Source organism: Pan paniscus, chromosome 13 (assembly GCF_029289425.2).
Source record: "Pan paniscus chromosome 13, NHGRI_mPanPan1-v2.0_pri, whole genome shotgun sequence".
In the NCBI taxonomy this organism is placed as follows: Eukaryota; Metazoa; Chordata; class Mammalia; order Primates; family Hominidae; genus Pan; species Pan paniscus.
Window position 1 is genome coordinate 26,750,509 of NC_073262.2, and position 20,881 is coordinate 26,771,389.

At 36.0% G+C, this 20,881-nt stretch overlaps 1 protein-coding gene across 6 annotated transcripts in view; it reads right to left on the bottom strand.

The window, feature by feature from the left end:
* MBD5 (methyl-CpG binding domain protein 5) overlaps positions 1-20,881 on the bottom strand; it is a 497,156-nt gene that overhangs the window by 337,114 nt on the left and 139,161 nt on the right. The window lies entirely within an intron of this gene.

Here is a 20,881-nt window from a genome sequence, read left to right on the forward strand (position 1 = left end):
AAGGAACTTTGAACATATAGTAAATAGGACTTCAGCAATAAATCAATGTAGACATACTAAAATAATGTTTATGGATTATATCTTTTGTAAGCTTTGCTATCCTCTTAGGTAAACTGTGTAGGTAGACAATCAATAAAATACTGTGGCAAAAAAGAGGGAAATGTTTTATTCCATAATGAAAATTTTACTGAAAACCTCACATATAACTAGAAACATGCCCTTGATGGCTCAGAATTAATTTTTTTTTTTGTCCTTAAGCTAGTGGGGGTGGCAGGCTGGGGAGAAGCACTTCTACCTTCATTTTCTGTTTAAATACAAAGTCAAAAATTTTATGAAGTCTTGAATCGTCTCTCTCTCTCTCTCTCAACTACTAAAAATGACATGAAATAGGCTATTAATGTTTTAGTTTTGAAAATTGTTGCTGGGCGCAGTGGCTCAAGCCTGTAATCCTAGCACTTTGGGAGACTGAGGCAGGTGGATCGCCTGAAGTCAGGAGTTCGAGACCAGCCTGGCCAACATGGTGAAACCCTGTCTCTACTAAAAATACAAAAATTAGCTGGGTGTGGTGGTGTGCGCCTACAATCCCAGCTACTCGGGAGGCTGAGACAGGAGAATCGATCTCTTGAATCCAGGAGGCAGAGGTTGCAGTGAGCTGAGATCGTGCCACTGCAATCTAGCGTGGGCAACAGAGCAAGATTCTGTCTCAAAAAAAAAAAAAAAGAAAGAAAATTCTTATAAACAGGTCCCCAAATACTTTGCAATAAAAACATATTCATACACATATACCATTTAAGATTTTTTTTCTGAAAAAAAAAAACTCTAATAAACAGAGGTAATTATCTGAGTCTTTGTTATACATAACAAGGATGGAGACCTTAAAAACTACTAAACCAGAAAAGAAAACTATATTTTAGCTCTTATTTTCCTTACCTAGTTTGAAGTATTCTTAATAACGTATTCTTTTTACATGCATGTAACGCTAAAGATCTCAGATTTTCTACAAATTCAAATCAATCGACAGTTTATCATGCAGTTTATCTGTTTCTGCATATTTTAATAAGAACCAATAGCTCTGTAAATCACAAATAGTCTACATCACAAAAGAATTCAATCATATTAATATTTAATGATTAAAAATACAAGTTTCCAGATAACAGGCATTGTTAAGTAGCACTAACATTTGTCATGTAAATTACTAAAACTTATTTCTTGCTTTTAAATATAGTAAATAATAGCTAACATTTACTGAGTTCTAAATTATAAGTAGTATAGTTAATTCTCACAACAATCCTAAGAAGTGCTTATGTTCTTAAAAAGTAGAAAATAAAGAAGTGCTATTATCATCTATATTTTACAGATAAAGAAAGTGAGGAACATAGATCACATAAGTTATCCAAGGTTCCATAGCTAATAACTGGAAGAACTGGATTTCAAACTCCAGCAGTCTACAATTAATTATGGTATTTTTGAAGTCCCTATCCAGTAACCTAAAATCTCCAATAACTCTGGAAGCCTCAGAAATTAATATGAAGATATCTTTGGTCAGGTTTTCCATCTGCAAACAGAATGCCATGGTGCTCCACTTCCAACTTTTCTTATTCCTCACAAAAAAGATGATTACTAAGCCCCACTTAGCTGTACATACATTCTATTATTCCTGTGCAATCTAAATAATAAGGTCTCTATGATACAAAGAGTTTTCTCAAAACCTTGGTCTTGCTTCTAAATGTAATATTCTATGTGCCTATTCACATTAAGATCCATTAAGTATGGTTCAATATTGAGATATAAATTTGTGGTTTTAAAACATTTTCAATTCTCTTACAAAAAATTATACCTTCTTAAAATATGACTGCAATTTCAATGTTTTATTGTATTTTCACAATAGCTATATATATTTATAAAATACAAAGTGAAGTTATGATTTATGAATACAATGCAAAATAACTAAATGAAGCCAGTAAACATGTCCACCTCAAATACTTAATATTCTTTGTGGTGAGAATATTTGAAATTTACTCTCTTAGCAATCTTGAATTTTACCATACTCTACTTTTTATCCATTCATCATCTTAGTTTGATTCTGTAACTTGGCTATTGTGAACAGCTCTGCAGAGAACATGGAAGTGCAGACATCTCTTAAAACAAACTAATTTAAAATGTTTTGGGTGAATATCCAGAAATGGGATTGCTGGATCATCAGATAATTCTATTTTTAGTTTATTGAGGAACCTTCACACAGTTTTCCACATGTGTACATTTCCACCAACAGTGTACAAAGGTTTCCTTTTCTTTACATCGTCATCAACATTTGTTATCTTTTGTATTTTTTTTTTGGTAATGGTCATTCTGAGAGGTGTGAAATTATATATCATTACAGATTTAATTTGTATTTCCTGAATGATTAGCAATGTTGAGAAGTTTTTCTTGTATCAGTTGGACTTTTGGATGCCTTTTTTTGAGAAATGTATATTCAGGTCCCTTTCCCATTTTTAATGTTTTTTTTTTTTTTAATTTTCTTGCTATTCAGGTGTTTTGGCTTCTTATATATTTTGGATATTAACCCTTTATTCAATGTATGACTTGAAAATATTTTCTCCCAATCTGTAGGCTGTCTCTGTACATTGTTTCTTTTGCTGTACAGAAGCTTTTTCATTTGATATAATCCCCTTTATCTATTTTTGTTTTCGTTGCCTGCACTTTTGCGGTCAAATCCAAAAAATCAATACCCAGACCAGTTTTGCAGTTTTCCCCCTAAGTTTTCTTCTAGGAGTTTTACAGTTTCTGGTCTTAACATTTAAGTCTTTAATCCATTTTGAGTTGATTTTTGTATATGGAGTGAAATAAGGGTCCAATTTCGTTCTTCTATATGTGGATATCCAGCTTTCCCCAACATCATTTATTGAAGAGACTATCCTTTGCCATTGTTTATTGTTGACATCTTTGTCATAAATCAATTGACCATACATGCATGGGCTCATTTCTAAGCTCTCTATTCCAGTCCACTGGGGAAGTGTTCATTTTTATTTTAATTTTTTTTGCTAGCACTACAGTATTTTTAATTACTATAGGTTTGTAGTGCAATTTGAATTCAGGTAGTGTGATGCCTCCAGCTTTGATTTTTTTGCTCATGAATGCTTTGGCTATGCAAGTTTTTGTTGTGGTTCCATATAAATTTTAGGATTTCTTAATCTATTTCTATGAAAAATGATGTTGGAATTTTGATATGGATTGTATTGAATCTGTAGATAATTTTGGGTAATATGAGCATTTTAAGAATATTAGTTTCTTCAATGCATAAACATGGGATATCTTTCCATTTATTTGTGTCTTCTTCAATTTCTTTCATCAATGTTTTAGTTTTCAGTGAACCTGTGTAGTTAGATTTATTTATTTATTTATGAGACAAAGTCTTGCTTTGTCACCTAAGCTGCAGTGCAGGAGCAGGATCATAGCTCACTGTAGACTCTTTACTGCTGGGCACAAGCAAATCTCCCATTACGGGATCCTTGGGGTGTCACTTTGCCAGCGAGAAACCTCTGTGGCTAGTGGCGCCTTTGCCTGAGTTTTGCTAGAGTCCACTGGGCTCATTCTGTCCACTTGAGCACGCAGACTGAGTTCGGCTCATGATACTGGCCCAGATCCACACTTGCCAAGGGTGAGCTTGGCAAGGAGTGGCAACGGGTGTGTGAGCAAGCGTGGGGTCCGACCACTGCGCAGAGCCAGGCGTGCTGACTGCAGCGGGGTGGGCTGCCCCAGGCGCTGGCAAAGGCACCAGCTACGTGCAAGGCTATGGCTGGACCAGGCATACTGCAAGCAATTTCCACCGCAGACACCTGGGAACACAGTGGCTCGTGGAAGCTTGGAGATGCCAGGATACACAGAGCCACAAAGAGGGTGTCACAGCACTGGCTCAAGGAGCCCCCTGGTTTGGGCTCCCAGAAGGGTTACAGCTCGTCTTTCTTCCTAGTCGCCCGCATTGTGGTGAGTGGGGGGCGTGTTTTAGCCCTGTTTGTTACTGCTCTTTCAGTGGTGCCATTCGGCGGGTCCCAAGTTCTTGTCTCACCATCCAGCAAGAATGAGGTACGCGGACAACTGGAGGGTGAACAAGGCAGAGAGGAGCTTCACTGAGCAACAGAGCAGCTCTCAGGAGATCTGAAGTGGGTAGCTCTTTTCCGCAGGCAGGTCGTCCTGATGACTGTCCAGCTCTCAGTGGCGAGGAGACCCGTGGTGGGTGGCTGCTTTCTGCAGGCTGGTAATTAAGAGCTGAGGAGACCTGAAATGGGTAGCTTCTTCCCGCACCTGGTAGTCCCAATGGTCTGTATGAGTCTGACTGAGTCCAGAGTTTTTATGGGCTTCAGAAGGGAGGAAGTACATGGTGACTGGTCCATGGGCAGCCATGGCGGGTCTGGAAAAAGCATCATAAGTTTTCACTCTGGCTGGCAGACTCCACCTGGAACTAACAGCCTAGCACCCACGCTTCAGGCTGTCCTTAGTCTGAAGGTGGGGCTTCACCAGGGACCTGCCCCTTTCCACCCAGGAGCCTGTCTGTCTCCTGCTGCCATCAATCATGTCAACCAGGGCAGCCAGGCTATTCCTGTGGAGGGGTGCTTACAGGCCTGCCCCAGCCACCCTCTGCCTTCCCCAACCCCAGGCCTCCCTCCCAAAGTTTCAGAGGGGGCTAAGGTGGCAGGGGGAGCTGGCATGTCTGCACAGCCCCGAGCATGCACACACTTGACTGGTCACAAGAGTGCCTCAGCTCACCTTCAACCTTGCTCTGAAATGGGAGCAGGCACCGGGAGCAAGGAGAGGCCAGGCAGCAGGAGCAGGTGTCTTGGAGCCTGCAGGGGCAGAGTGGGCTTCCCGGGCTTCTGACAGCGCAGGGATGCCAGGGTCTACAGTCACTGCTGGGTGGCTGCAGGTGCTGTTCCTGGTTCCTGTAGGCTCCTCAGAGCACCCAGCTTTGGCTGCACCTCCCCCCCTGCAGCTGGATTCTTTGCAGGGGCAGTTCCAGACAGGCCATTGCGGACATCACTCACACCTCAGCCTCCTGAGTAGCTGCGACTTACAGGCACATGCCACTGCACCTGGCTAACTTTCAAAATTCTTTGTAGAGATGGGGTCTTGCTATGCTGTCCAGGCTGGTCATGAATTCCTGGTGTCAAGTGATCCTCCCACTTCAGCCTCCCAAAGTGCTCAGATTATAGGTGTGAGTCACAGTGCCCAGGCAAATTTATTCTTAAATTTTTTTGTAGCGATTGTAAATGGGATTATTTTCTTGATTCTTGGAGAGTTCACTTAAGTGTATGGAAACGCTTCTGATTTTTGTATGTTGATTTTTTGTATCCTGCAACTTTACTGTACTTGTTTATTCTAATAGTTTTTTGGTAGAATCTGTACGGTTTTTTATACACGAGATCATGTTATCAACAAACAGCAATAGTTTTACTACTTCTTTTCCTATCTGGATGCTTTTTCTTTCTTTCTCTTGCCTAACTGTGCTGGGTAGGACTTCCAGTACTATAATGAGAAAGAGAGGTAACAGTGGGTATGTTTGTCTTTTTCTGGTCCTTAGAGGGAAAGTTTTCAGCTTTTCCCATTCAGTATGATGTTAGCTGAATGTCATACATAGTCTTTATTGTGTTGAGTTCCTTCTATACCTAATTTGGTGACAGTTTTTACCATGAAAGGATGTTGAATTTTTTCAAGTATTTTTTCTTCATCCATATGAGATGATCATACGTCCTTCACTCTGTTAAGGCAATGTATCACATTTATTGATTTCTGTATTTTTGAACTGTCCTTGCATCCCAGGGATAAATAACACTGGATCATGGTGGATGATATTTTTAATGCATTGTTGCATTTGGTTTGCTAGTATTCTGTTGAGGATATTTGCATAATATATACATAAGGATACTGGCCTGTAATTTTCTTTTTTTTAAATGTCCTTGTCTGGTTTTGGTATCAGAGTAATGCTAGCCTCATAAAAAGAGTTTGAAAGTATTATCTGCTCTTTGATTTTTTGGGAGAGTTTGAGAAGGACTGGTATTAGTTCTGCTTTAAATGTTTGACAGAATTTTGCCATAAGCCATCAGGTCCTGGGCTTTTCTTTGATGAGAGATTTTGATTACTAATTCAATGTCCTTACTTGTCATTGGTATTTTTAGATTTTCTGTTTCTTCATATTCAGTCTTCATAGGCTGCATATGTCTAGGCATTTATCCACTTCTAGGTAATCTAATTGGTTGGTGTAGAATTGTTCATAGTGATCTCTTATGATCCATTCTGTTTCTGTAGAATCAGTTGTAATGTCTTCTCTTTCATTTCATTCCAATAAAATTTCATTCTAGTTTTAAAATAAGGCAATTCATAGAGAAAGAAAATATGCTTTCTACTTCCCTGAGCTATTGGATTATATCAAATCATAAACTTTTAACAGTGATTGTTTTCATAGTATTAGTATTATGCAACTTTCTCGTAGCCTTCAAGATCCCAGTCATTCTGATCTGACAGGTGACTTTTAAAAAAAATTCTAATTCACAAATATCATACATAGTTGAACAGAAACCGATCATAGCAAGAAGTTATAAAATAAAATAAAACCGCAAAGAATCCTTTATTTCAACAGAAATCAAACATTCAATGAATTAAAAATGTTTTTAGCTTATATTTGCTTTTTAAAAGATTCCAAATTTCTTCAGTATAACCATAGCTCTAATCATGCAATCCACAGATTTGTTTTATCAACTGTTTTTATCACAGAGAATAATTTTAGCCTGAGCATACTTCAGCCATTACTTAGTACTAATTCAGACTATTAGTAGGTTTATTCCAGATTACTCTCTTAGTGGGCCTTAAATTACTTTTAAAATGATTTTAATGCAACTATTATCCTTTTGTCGCAAAGAAAAGAAGAATCCCGGGCCGGGCGCGGTGGCTCACGCCTGTAATCCCAGCACTTTGGGAAGCCGAGACGGGCAGATCACGAGGTCAGGAGATCGAGACCATCCTGGCTAAAACGGTGAAACCCCGTCTCTACTAAAAATACAAAAAATTAGCTGGGTGTGTTGGCGGGCGCTTGTAGTCCCAGCTACTCGGGAGGCTGAGGCGGGAAAATGGCGTGAACCCGGGAGGCGGAGCTTGCAGTGAGCCGAGATCGCGCCACTGCACTCCAGCCTGTGCTACAGAGCGAGACTCCGTCTCAAAAAAAAAAAAAAAGAAGAATCCCTTATTGGATATGACCAGGTCACTTTCAGGAACAAAGAACCAAAGGAAATTCTAAATCCTGTCCACCGAATTAAGCTTTGTGTTTACCCCTCTTGCAACTTGCCCAGACAATATGGCTTCAGTAGGATGTGAGCTCACTGAAAAAAAGTACAAAGAATCTAAAGATCTCTGTGAAAGTTCATAATAACCAGGCTATTCAGAGTATTAACAGTAAATGAAATATTTTCATTAGAGATTAAAAAAGAAGCACTCTTTTTTTTCCTCGCAAGCATTTTCTAAAAATGTCTATCAGATTTGCTAAGGGTATCTCTCCAGCTGGAATAAATAAGCAGTCTGGTTCTGAGAGCCCACCTTTATTATATCCATTACTTGGGGAAGACCAGTGAGTGATTTTTGTGTAACTTGTATGCAAACACCTTGAGAGATTTTTCTGAGAGGAAGAAGTATAATATTTTATCAAATATAGTTCCAAGAACATGTACCTTATCAATGTACTGGGCTTGTTGACGTTAATGATCCAATAAGGCTGGGACTCAGTGAATGAGCTGGCAGCTCATCCATTACTCTTAATTCTATATAGTTTTTCCCTGACTTCAAAAATAGAGTTCTTGAAAATCTCTGGATCAAGAACTCAAGGTTGAGAAAATTAATATATTGTGAAGAAAAACAGAATTAGGTGATTAAGATCAAGTGAACATGAAAGTCTATGTCAATAGGCCTACAGTCACTAAAACAAAATTTTTAGAAGGATAGCAAACTAAAGATATGATCAATGACAATTCATATATTTTAACTTTAGGGGTAATTTCCATTTATTTTTCCATTCTTGCTAGTACCTTTCAAGAACTTCCTCTGCGCAGTGTTATAGAAATGCTTATGAAGCTACTTTACTTTTGGAATATATATATATATATAATACGTATATATATCCTATATATATACGTGTATATATATCCTATATATATATTTGGAATATAATTTTACTGTCTGCTTCCATCCAAATATTGGCACCTTTAGAAGTTTATGACTAGTATGTTTATGCTATCTTCTCTTTATATCTTCTCAGGTTCTGTTTCTTGCTGCACTGAGTCCTTAGAGATATCTCTGACACACTTCTTTTTTATTTTTATTTTTTAATTTGAGACAGGGTCTCGCTCTGGCACCCAGGCTGGAGTGTAATAGCGCAATCATGGCTCACCACAGCCTTGACCTCTTGGGCTCAAATGATCTTCCATCTAAGCCTCCCAAGTAGCTTGGACTCCAGGTGTGTGCCACCATGTCCAGCTATTACACATCTCTAGTAGTATATCCCTCCTCACTGGTTCCAATGGAGTGCAGTTTGAAATCCCAGGTTTACTTTCCCACTTTATCATTTTCATGACTTTCTTAAAAAATCACTACCACTGACATCATCTTCATTTACTTTTCTCAAATATCATATTCCTCTTTTTCTCATTATGACTACCAACAGGAATTGCCTACATTTCCAGAATGCCAGAAATTATTTTTCAGTGCTAGAAAGTTCTATAGTGGAGAAAAAAGAAGGGAAGGGAAGAAATGCAACAGTGACAACTACTGCTGATTTCACTGTTCAGGTTCATCCTAAAAATATGGATGAAATTACTGGATAAGAGACAGGGCTATTGAAGAAGGAATTTAACGAGAGGGTATATTTAAATTCCTTCTGAATCATGGTAGCCTTGAAGGTCTCTTCCAACTCCATGGTTTGATGAATGGATAATTCATCAAATTAGATTAATAGAACTAGAACTTGTAGGAGCAAACAAGAAAAAAATACTTTCACAAATTAAACACCAAAGTTGTACTGCCCCCTTTCGTATTCAGCCAAAAGAAACCAATAAGTACTTAACAGGGTATCATGATTTTTTTAAAAGGTCTAAAGCAATATGGTAAAATATAGGCATTAGTTTTACCAGTCAGCAGTCTATTACTTAACATATCTAACTAGCCCCAAAGTGAAAACAAACAAAATATAATAAAGTGGTGGTGGGCCACCATTACAAACAAAATAAACCAAGCAAACAAACAAATCACCAGATAAAAAATAGCAAAAGATGTGGGATTTGGCTCAACAAAAAAATGATGTTCCTGTTGATGATAAAGTAGAAAATGGGTCCCTGATTCTGAAGTGGGAAGAGGACAGAGGGATGAGCTGTTGTCTTTATCAACAAAAATTAGGAGATCCTAAAGGACATTCACATATTTTCCAGTATTTCAATGGAGCAATGATAACATTTTTGGGCACTGGACATACAAGACACTACCATTCCAAGAAAAACACTATTATAAAGATAAATTTCATTAAGCTATCATAAATCTACTTCAATGTTTTAAAAAAAATCTAGAATGCAGACCACAATCCTTTATTTACATGGTAGTAGCAAAGAAATGAATAGCTCTAACAGTGACTCCACTGTGTTCAACAGAACAAATCACTAGGGTGTTGTAGGAGCTAAAGCAGAAAAAACTGAATCAGAACTTACAGTCTTCTTAGAAGACATTCTCTGTATAAAAACAGAAGGAAATCATGTAAGTTTAAACAACAAGATATGGTAGACTAATGAATCAGTATTTGATAATTAAGGCTAATTTGAGGGGAACTAGAGGGAAGATATATTTGAATTAATTTATAGAAAAAAATTTTTAATAAATACCATTTTAATGGGCATAAAGACTAAAAATTCTTTTCCTGTAGATATGTTTTAAAGGAGCAGCTTCAAAATGCAGCTACAGAGGATTAAAATTAGCATATAAACTGCTTATATGCAAAGATCAAATTTGTTATAAGACTTTATATAAACAATCTCTGTCCAGTATTTATGACATTAACAATGTAAAGCATAATCTTTTAGATGATGCATACTTCAGCCTATGTGACTTTAAAAATTATCAAAAAAACAGAAACAAAACCCCCAATTAAAGAATCCTCATTAATAAATCCTCAAGGGAAAACACTTCAGCCAGCATAATTGACAAAAAAACAATGCAATTAGTAGTTACATATTAGGAACATATTAAGAAGTTATAAAAGAAAGAAATACAGAAGAAAACAAAACAAAATGAAAATTTCTGACATAACCACAACAAATTCCAATAGGCACAAATAATTCCAACAATTTCCAGTAGGCACACACACACAAAAAAAACATAGCAGGGAGAGGTGTTAGAACTCTGTGCAAGGAGGTGGAGAAGTACCCTCATGTGAAAATACTTAAAGAATTAAATGAGAGGCAGAGAAAATGCAAATACACAGAAGAACAGGAGTATCCTATCATCCTCAGTGATGTAGGAAAAGGAGGTTAGTTAATGTGACTAGAGCATCAAAACAGCCAGCACTTGGGAGAAACACTAGGCTCTGAGTTTCTGCAGATTTTTGGTGCAGGCACTCATAACAGTAAAAGAAACCATTTTATGTAAGGAATTCTGTAAGCCAGCAGTAATGCCTGATTTTTATCATGTCTAGAAACAGCTATCTTTTACCAGATGAGAATAATATTTCAAATCCTACCCAGAGCAGCACAATATTATGCCAATCTGACAAATAATGAAGAGTTTAGATAGGGAAAATAACACACTGACATGAAAATAAAACCCTTATAAGCAAAAAAAGATGTCTGGATTACATAAATTATGTACAGGAGTAAATAAAGATGGGGCCGTTACTGACTTTGCAATAACTCGCAAATCAAAAAATAAAACCTGAATGAGCAAGTGCAACCATAAAGAGCTTCTGAGTCATTCTTGTTTATTAGATTTTTTTTTTACATTTAGAGAATTGCCCTGTCAAGTTTTTTAAGATGTACAAAAAATAAATGGAATATAATTTTAGATTTCACAGGTGACAATACAAAAGCCATAAAATAAAATGTGAAGTATGTTAAATATTTCCAGAAACTTGCTGAATCTTCTCTGTTTATAATAAACTGAAATCACTATGCAGAAAAATAACTATTCAAATGTTTAAACCAAAATATTATCAGACAATTTGCTCCATATGAGTGATTTAAGGCTTAACACTGCCTCTCACACATAGTCTCAAATGCTACTTAAAACTAATCAAATATTAAATGTTCCCTATGTTGCTGGCCTTTATAATGCTATGATTTTCTCATGATTTTATAGCACTGAGAATAGAGCTGTAGATATTGTTGCAGATATAGACATAGATATTTATAATAAAATATGCCCTATATAAAAATATGTTACATAAAAACTTAAATTGGCACAGAAGACTGCAAATCAATACATGTAAATTAATCTTAGTACGATGGGTTCATTTTCCAGAAAAATCAAATATAAAATATATAAAAACATCTATTCATTGGCTAGTTGCAACAGAGAACAACTAACCATTAGTAACTGAAACAAAAATTAAATATTCACTTCAGAAACAGAGAAAATAATAAAAAGATTACCTCAAAGTACTCAATATTTTTGGCAATATATGCTTCTATATTGGGTTGAATTGGAGAAATTGTCCTTTTTATTGGTAAAAAGGTCAAATATTGGTAATTTCATATGGTTCAGGCTAAAAGCATTAGAGTTAACATATTTAATTCATTTCATTCTATGTAATATTACAATCTAAATGAAGAAAAATATATTCACTGTCTAACATCTGTAACTCAAATAATTTTTCTACCACATAAAAAAGATAAAAGAGGAACAAATACAATCAGTGATTTGTGTTGCTTCCAAACTACGAAATAAAGAGATTGGATCTTTTAGCAAATTTGAGCACATAATATGTAGATTGTTAGGTAAAAATGATTGTTGTTTTATTCTTCTTTGATGATAAAGAATATGTAACAAGAGGAAAGTTATAATTGAGAACAAATTCACATTTGGAAAACAAGTAAACAATAAAGTCCTTTATGATATTTATAATAGATTGAGAAATATTTTGGACAGAATACATTAACATGTAAGCTTCTTCCTTTAAATTACCAGAAGTTCATAAAGTTTTTAAAAAATGGCTGAAAATAATAAAGGCAAGAAGGCCCTCACCAGATGTTGGCTGCTCAGTCTTGGACTTCCTAGCCTTCAGAACTGTAAGAAATAATTATCTTTTCTTAACATTTACCCAGTCTCAGGTATTCTTGTTATGGCAACAGGAAATGAACTGAAACAGTCAGTGATTAATCAATCAATGTAAGTGAAACAAGACCAAATATTTATGTACTTATAGTTTAGCAAGAATTACAAGGAAGAAATTCTCAATTATGCCTGGTCCTAAAAACGTCTTTTGAAAAAAACATGAAAACAAAAATTAATATGGTCTTTAAATTTTTTCCTATACTTAATTATAACACTAGTTATATCAAAATCTTGATATGGCTAATGTTTGGTCAGAAAGAACAGTGTGGCTGTACTAGTTGTTAAAATACTAAATAATATAATACTTAAATACTGGTTGGAAAATGGGCACTGCTCCAAGCTCTCCAAATGTCCCCTTCTCTATGGACCCTACCCCCACCAAGACACCTCCATATTCCCTAAGGTTAACACCTGGTACAACAGGGATCCTCTAGTATTCTGGCATCCACTATAATGCCAGAATGGTTGGTGCCTGTAGCATAACAATTGTTACATGTATCAAACCTCTCCCCTGTTAATAACAGAAGATAGTAGCAGAAGCTTTGAGCTTGGAGTTATAGAGGCTACATTACAACAGCTACTATCTGCGTAAATCCCTGGACCCTTCTAAAATTCCAACTTCCTCCTTTTAAATGAAGTTCTTACTAGCTACCGAGTAGGACTGTTTGTGGATTACATGCAATGTAATCATTCACTTTGCCTTACTAGAAAAATAGTAAACACTACATGAAAAAATTAGTAAAAGATGTAGTATTTTACAAACAAGTTGCGTTTCAAACACTCATTTTTGAAGTCAGTAGTCTGGTAATTAGAATGCATTTTCCCCATACTAATCATTATATAAAAGTGGTTACATATGTCAACCACTTTTTATCTCAGTTTTTATCTCAACTCAACTTTATAAATTCTAATTTTACCCATAATACATTGTTTTCTACATTAAAAAATTGAACATTTATTGAACATTCATACATACCAAGCACTATTCTAAATATTGTACATTTAAGTTATTTAATTCTTGGCCGGGCATGGTGGCTCACGCCTGTAATCCCAGCACTTTGGGAGGCTGAGGCAGACGGATCACCTGAGCTTGGGAGTTCCAGACCAGCCTGACCAACATGGAGAAACCCCATCTATACTGCAAATACAAAATTAGCCAGGCGTGGTGTCACATGCCTGTAATCCCAGCTACTTGCTAGGCTGAGGTAGGAGAGTCGCTTGAACCTGGGAGGTTGCAGTGAGCCAAGATCACGGCATTGAACTCCAGCCTGGGCAATAAGAGCGAAACTCCGTCTCGAAAAAAAAAAAGTTATTTAATTCTCAAAGCAACTTTATGGATAGTATGCTCTGATCATCCGCAAATTAACCGATGGAAATCAAAGCTAAGAGAAGAAGTAAAGTGCTTTGGGTCACTTAGCAAGAAAGTGGCAGAGCCAGGATTGGACCCAGGAATGGGCCTAAAGTCCAGGCTTAGGCTCCAAGACCTATGATCCTATTCATTATACTATAATGTCTTTGGAGTTATTTGAATTATAAAAGAACATTTTTTAAAAACCAAAACATTTAGAAAAAATATGTGGCAGTTTCTCAACTTGTGATATAAACAAAACTGGTCAAATTAAGCAAAAGAACAAGAAAAGTATACTGAATTATCTTAACATGCTGGTGGTTTGAGGAAAAGCAGGCTGAGACAGATAAGATGGGTGGAGACATAAAGTGGATTGTCTTAATACTTTCATTTGAGCATTTTATTACAACTTACTTTTAGTATCAAGGTGGCTGTTAAGTATTTTATTAGTTTATTTGGTACATTAAGTTCTCTGAATATTAGTTTTTACTGTCTTAGGATCTTATTTATTTGCCATTTTTTATTGTTTTCAATTCTTTAGCATTTTAGGTGCCCCTAAACATTAATATTTGAGCATTTTAGAGGTATTAAGGTTCATTTTAGTTTAGACTATAGATCTCCATAAACTTTTTGTTAGAATTATATTCTTTTTTGTTTGTTAGAATGTATTTTTCCTAAGACTTTATTACTTATATTGATTTTACTAAAAAGTTGTGTTTAGAATGCTAATAAGTGACCATGTAACACCCTTTTACTCATACACTATTGCTAATTATTACTAGTATTTGATAGCCAGTAATTTTAACAATTTTGTGTCACAAAAAAATGAAAAGAGATCTGTCATCCTAAATATTTTAAATCTCAAATAAATTCAAACAGATCACCCTTACAGCAATTTAGAAAAATTGTCAATTTTTTCTAAACAATTTATCATAACAGTGTAAAATAAATTAACATCAGCCTAAATGTGAATAATTCTAATTGTTGGGTTAATTAGGTAGTTGTCTTAGTTGGAGTTCCTCCAGAAGCTGACTCTGAGACAATGAATGAGTGAAGATAAGTTATTTGGGAGGGTCTCAGTAAATGGACAGGGGGGTGGGGAACATGATAACAGAAGGGAAGGCAGCTAATATATTAAGATAGCAATCACAGGCGCCAACTGAAGCTTAATCCTGTAGAGGAAACTCTTGACAAATAGTGTAGGCACCTGCCTTAGAATTGGCTAAGTAAGGGCCAAAGAAGTTAGTGTGTTTATATGCTGAAACCTGCCAATCACTGCTTAAGGTCTTCCCCTAGTGGCTTCTAGTAGCTCAAAGGCAGTCTTACAGCTTAGGTGGAGGAGCTGGCCTTTGGAAGGCAGGTGTGCACAAAATGGCAAGGGATTTCAAACCATATGAGCAGACCACTCACATCACTTATTACATTAGCAAAATCATTAAGCATCCATAATTACCACAGTGATAGTTCTGACAAAGTAAATTTAGCCCTAAATGTTGGCGAAATTTTGGCAAACTAGCTGAAAATACACTAACAATAGCTAAGTATTGTTACAGTAATGTAGTTTGTAACTTCTCAATTCAAAATGCTAACAAAATAAGAGCCTGGTATCAGGATACTAGAAGACATAGAAAAATTCAAAGAATAATAATATCAGTCTATGCTCTGACTCTTTCAAGAAATAATCCTTACAGTTCCTGGTATGATCCAAATTATAGCAAGAACAAACATCCACCAGAACAAGAGTCAAGGATGTGAAACATTGTCCCAAATAATCAGCCTGTCTGTTCCCCTAGTAAACGGCTACACTCCTACTTCAACGTGAAGGAAGATACTATTAAGAAAAAGAAAAGTATGGATTAAAGTCATTTGGAGGATCCACAAATACTTTCTCTGTGTGGACAATACTTCCTCAATCTAAGTAAGATTTTTCTTTTTAAGCTTCAAATTTTTCCTTAGCTTTAAAGTCTTTCTTGGTCCCTATTCATAGTCCTCAGCATAAAGATGCTGACCAGGAGGGCTCAGATCCAGATCCCAGCATCCCCATAATGCCAGAGCTTCTTTGATCAATGAGATGCTAAGTCCAATGGGTTATTTCTGGATCTTCACTTTGCTCAATGTCCCACTCTGGATTAGAGCTCACAGCTGAATGGATGGCTAAAACAGACCGGATGGTTAAGCCTAAGATAGGGGTGTTTGTGGTCACATATTGCCCACTGATGTGGGTTTATTAAAGAGTAGTAATTTCTTGAAAGCTAAATGTATCAGTGAAAAAGTTAAGTGTATGTAAACTATATATCGGTACCAGGACCAATATTTGTAGCTGTGAAACTGACTCATGGTTGTGATTTACTTTTTGCAGAGAGTACAGAGAAGAAAAGGTGGAAAGCAGTATGTGCAAGAAAATGAAGAAATGACATTTCTCCTTAAACTGTGCTATGCTATAAAATCATACTATTTGGGTCAATTATGCATACATTTGCTTCCTCTGAATTATATTTTCACAGCATAGTCGTCAGGCATTGGTTTATTGCTACTGCAGAATAGTGCCCCAGAATTTGTCAGGGTGCCTATGTCATTATTCTGTAGGTTTCTGTGATTGCCAGAATTACTTTTAAAGTGTGGGAGTGGGTTTTTGGGGAGAAGTGGGGTGGTAAAGAGAGAGGTAGCAGGAACTGAGAAGGATGGGAGATTTACCTTAAAAAAAGACATTTTCTTTCTAAAAATGAAAAAATCTGGAAAAGAAATACAATGTATTAAGCAGTAAACATTTAGGAAAAAGAATAAAGTAGAATTGTTGTATATTGTAAAAGAGCTGTTTGCAATATAAAATTATATACTATAAATAACTCCCAAGTAAAGCAACATTTTACATAGTATATGACTAAATTCTTATCTAAAGTTTTAATAGAAACAGAAATGTATAGCTGAAAGGAACCTTAGCAATCCCTGAGACCTTGCCCTCCTTTTCCAGATAAAGGGAACACACAGCAAAAAGGCTGACTTGCTGAAGGTCATAGTCAGTGACAGAAGGGCTAGCGTCCAGGTCTCCCCATTTCTTTCAAATGTCCTTCTCACAAACAAATGAAAAATATTACTAATGTAGTTCTTCTTTTTTGTAATTTGAAGAGCTTTTCATTCAAGCTCCACAACATAATACCTTCAACATAAATAACACAAGAACTATTATTAGCATTGTACCACCTCCCAACACGAACATGTTTCAAATCTGCATATCTCTACTTTTAATTCATTTTCTTACTAAGAGAATACTTGAGAAAAGATGTTTGTATGTGGCTATATATTAAGAACTAGGCCTTGACTGTATTCTTAGCAATTCCATTAATATGAAATATATCTGAATTACTGTAATTCTATTTAAATTTATAGCAAGTCACCAGTCTCAAAGATAAAGCCATGCTCTAAAAGGCATACCTTCTAAAATTAAGCAAACTGAGGAAAAGAGGAAAAGTGGATACTATAACATCTTTAAAAATTATCCCAGCACTCTAACCGGAAGTTTTTCTTTCCCCCTTTCCCCCTCCACTGTGCCTATTGTTTTTAATGTTTTTCACTCCACTCCAAAACAACATACAAGTGTGAAAAGAGTACTCATATGGTTCTTCATTAATCCATAAAAGGTTTTTAAGTAACAATATCATCCTACTTCATTAACAAATCATCTAGATACAGAGTTTGTTGGCTTGGATGTGAAACAGGTTAAAGGAAGTTCCAATCTTCAAAAAGCAGGCTCAGAATGCAGGCCAACATGGAACTGACAAGACTAGTCTACATCCAGCTGAGGGAAAGGTCCATTTGCAATAAAAGATGTAGAGAGTAAAGTCATGCTCTCACAAATGCACAACTGTTTAATTATGTTGAGTGAAATAGCCTTTGGTGAAAAAAAAACATGAAAAAGTAATTCTATTTATAGCACAGCTTCTATAAGAAAATGTGCTTTATGTTCCTTCTTTTAAGGCTAGAAAAACACCTTTCTCTTGTTGTGGATGCTGTCTACTGGCAAGAGGCAACATGGAGACTCAGAGAGCAGTACTTCCTCTCTAGGAGGAGGTCCTCAGATACAGCATAAATGCAGCATTTATCAGGCCTTAACAAATCAGATTCTCTGAATTCAAAGTGCCCTGACTCATATTCCTAATGAATGGAACAAACCATAACAACTTAGCCATAGGAATGACAGATTTTGAAGGGATAAAAATGAAAATACTTTTTCCCAAACTGTGAAAATCTGATCCAGATTCAACTAATATTTACTAATAAGTTTCTGGTTGATGCCATATACTTTTTCAAATACAATGTTCTTTAATTACCATTAATATCCTAGGGTATAGGTGTTAGCTTCATTTACCAGATGAGAAAACTGAGAGTAAGAAGTAAAATCTCTGGTGGAAAATGGCAGAGTTGGAACCAGAACTTAGGTCTAGTATTCTGTGTCATCTTTTCATGCTGTTTTATGCTTCCTCTGAAAATAGCTTATGGTTGTGCCAAAACTAATATTTATCACATTTAAAAAATATTTATCTATCTCTGTTTTATTCCAAAGTGATCAAGGTAGCTTATAAAATGCCAGCACCACATATTAAAATGAAAATAAGGCCAGGTGCAGTGGCTCACACCTGTAACCCCAGCACTTTGGGAGGCTGAGGCAGGTGAATCGCCCGAGCTCAGGAATTCGAGACCAGCCTGGGCATCATGGTAAAACCCTGGCTCTACAAAAAAAAAAAAAAAAAAATACAAAAAAAATTAGCCAGGTGCAGTGGCATGCATCTGTGCTCCCAGCTACTTGGGAGGCTGAGGCAAGATGGTCGCTTGAGCCTGGGAGGCAGAGGTTGCAGTTAGCCAAGACAGCACCACCGCACTCCAGCCTGGGTAACAAAGTGAAACCCTGTGGAGGGGGAAAAAAAGTAAACGAAAAAATATGTGAGAAAAGTAATTCAAAGGAAAATTATGAGTGGCAAAAGTTTAAGATTAAGAACGAACTGTAGGACATGAATGTTTAAAATATATTATTGATGATGGATAATACACTAACATTTAATATGTAAGACCTGCTTTATCAAGGTACAGCTTTGTTCAAAATATCATTACCAAAACAGAAACTGCATGAGAGGCCCAGTGATGTTATAAGGCATGAATTGTCTCTGGAATTTTTTTTCCCTATGGTTTTCTCTCATTTCCAGTGGTGTAGTTTTCAATAATGATCTGAAATCAGTCAATGCCTCCCTTTCCCCAGATGCCCAGGATGGTGTGATCTTTGGGAACATTTCCCCAGAAATCTAGATCCATTTACTACATAGTTTTGTAAGTAAAAATGTATTCCCAATTCCAAAACAGAAAATTTCAAAAGGAAAATAATATATCTGTAACTTGGGGCTTGGGGTTTTCAGTTATTTCCTGTTTAATGGAGTAATACAGAAAGTCTATGGGAGTACTACTGCAGTGACCAAGAGACCTACACAGATGTTTCCAGTTCCTAACATATTTATGTCTGGAGAGATTTTAATTCAAATCAGAGCAAACTCACTTCAATAAAGTATACTAATACCCAATTTTGGTCATATTATATATGGAAAACAAAAAAAAATCATAAAAAACTCAAACTTCTAAGGATTAGCCCTTTCCAAAATAACACCTTATAAAATCCATTTGAACACATATTTTCAACTGAATATTTATTAATTAGAATTCAAGCCACAATTTCCTCCTGGAAAAAAGCAAACTGTATCTATTTAACATAATACAAAAATAGTGTGCAGTATAACAAGATTTACTACTAGCCTGGTTTTTATCCCATAAATGCTTTTGGGCCTTGTGACATAACAAATTCCTCACCGTTGTGAAAAACTGATACACCCCTCAATTGGGTTAAAGGGAAAATGTCCAGTGTGTTTGTCAATACTTCAATTCACGTGCCTCTTCAGTGACAGACGTGGTGGAAAATGTATCAAGGGAATGAAGTTTAATTCCACACTGGCTCAGTCCCATCTGCATGGCATGTTCTTGATCAGCACATACTTTGGTTTTCTTAGTAGGTGTGGTGCTTTGTAGTTTACTGAAAATCTGACATTCCAGGTCCTCTACTTTAAGCTAGTCACTGTAACCTCTTATGAGGGGACAAAATTATAATGACATACATTTTAAAGTCTCCTGTCTGATTACCTGCTTAACCACCTTCCTTCCTTTCTTCCTTCTCTTTTGCACTTCAAATATAGAGATTCAATATGATATTGCTTACTTCTTCATTACGTCTCCAAACAGGTTACAGTAAATACATAAGTATCATTAGTTTAACAATGATATTTAAGTACCATGACTAAAATATATCTCTGAAGAAATTACAAAAGCTCACCTACCAAACATCTTTCTTGTTAATAAACCTGGCTCTCTATTGTATATTAACTCTATTGTATATGTTTCCATATATTACATATAATTGGATTTATGTTTGTAGTTTAGACTTCCATATTGTTAGCGCTATATATACATCACAGCTCCTCTATAAAACTAATAATGCAGAAGATAACTGAGTCTTCTCCCATAATTCAATATAATAATATTTTGAACTCCTACTACGTGCAAAGCAAGTTTTAGGTACTCTTGAGTGTTTTAAGAACACAGAGTTGAGGATATCAAATACACACAAATCACTATAAAAGTAGAGGTACAAATAAAATGCCATGCAAGCTAAAAGGAGGGAAGGATTATTAATTCCTTTGTAATTCTTAAAGAACTGATATAAGGCAAATTAAAATTTGGTGGACTGAGATTTAAAAATCAAATACTAAGGGGCTAAGATGCAAGTTCATCCCTAATTATAATTTTCAGTGAAAAAACATATAAATCTCTTCCGCTTATCCTTCTCAAAGGTATCTCCTACAGTATATCCTATCCCTTGAAATGATCCTACTCAACAGTTTCCCTCATATTTCACATGACCACTCAAAATGCCATCACCTCTAGGAAGCTTTCTCACCTGATTCCAAAAGCTGTGATTGTTCTTTATAGCACGTAATGGCCACACTACTCATTGTTTATTGTAATATCCAGGTACATTTCCACATTTTCATAACTACCTTATATACCACACCAAAATAATCTGTGATGCACCTTTTTTTTTTTTTTTTGAGATGGAGTATTGATCTGACACCCAGGCTGGAGTGCAGTGGC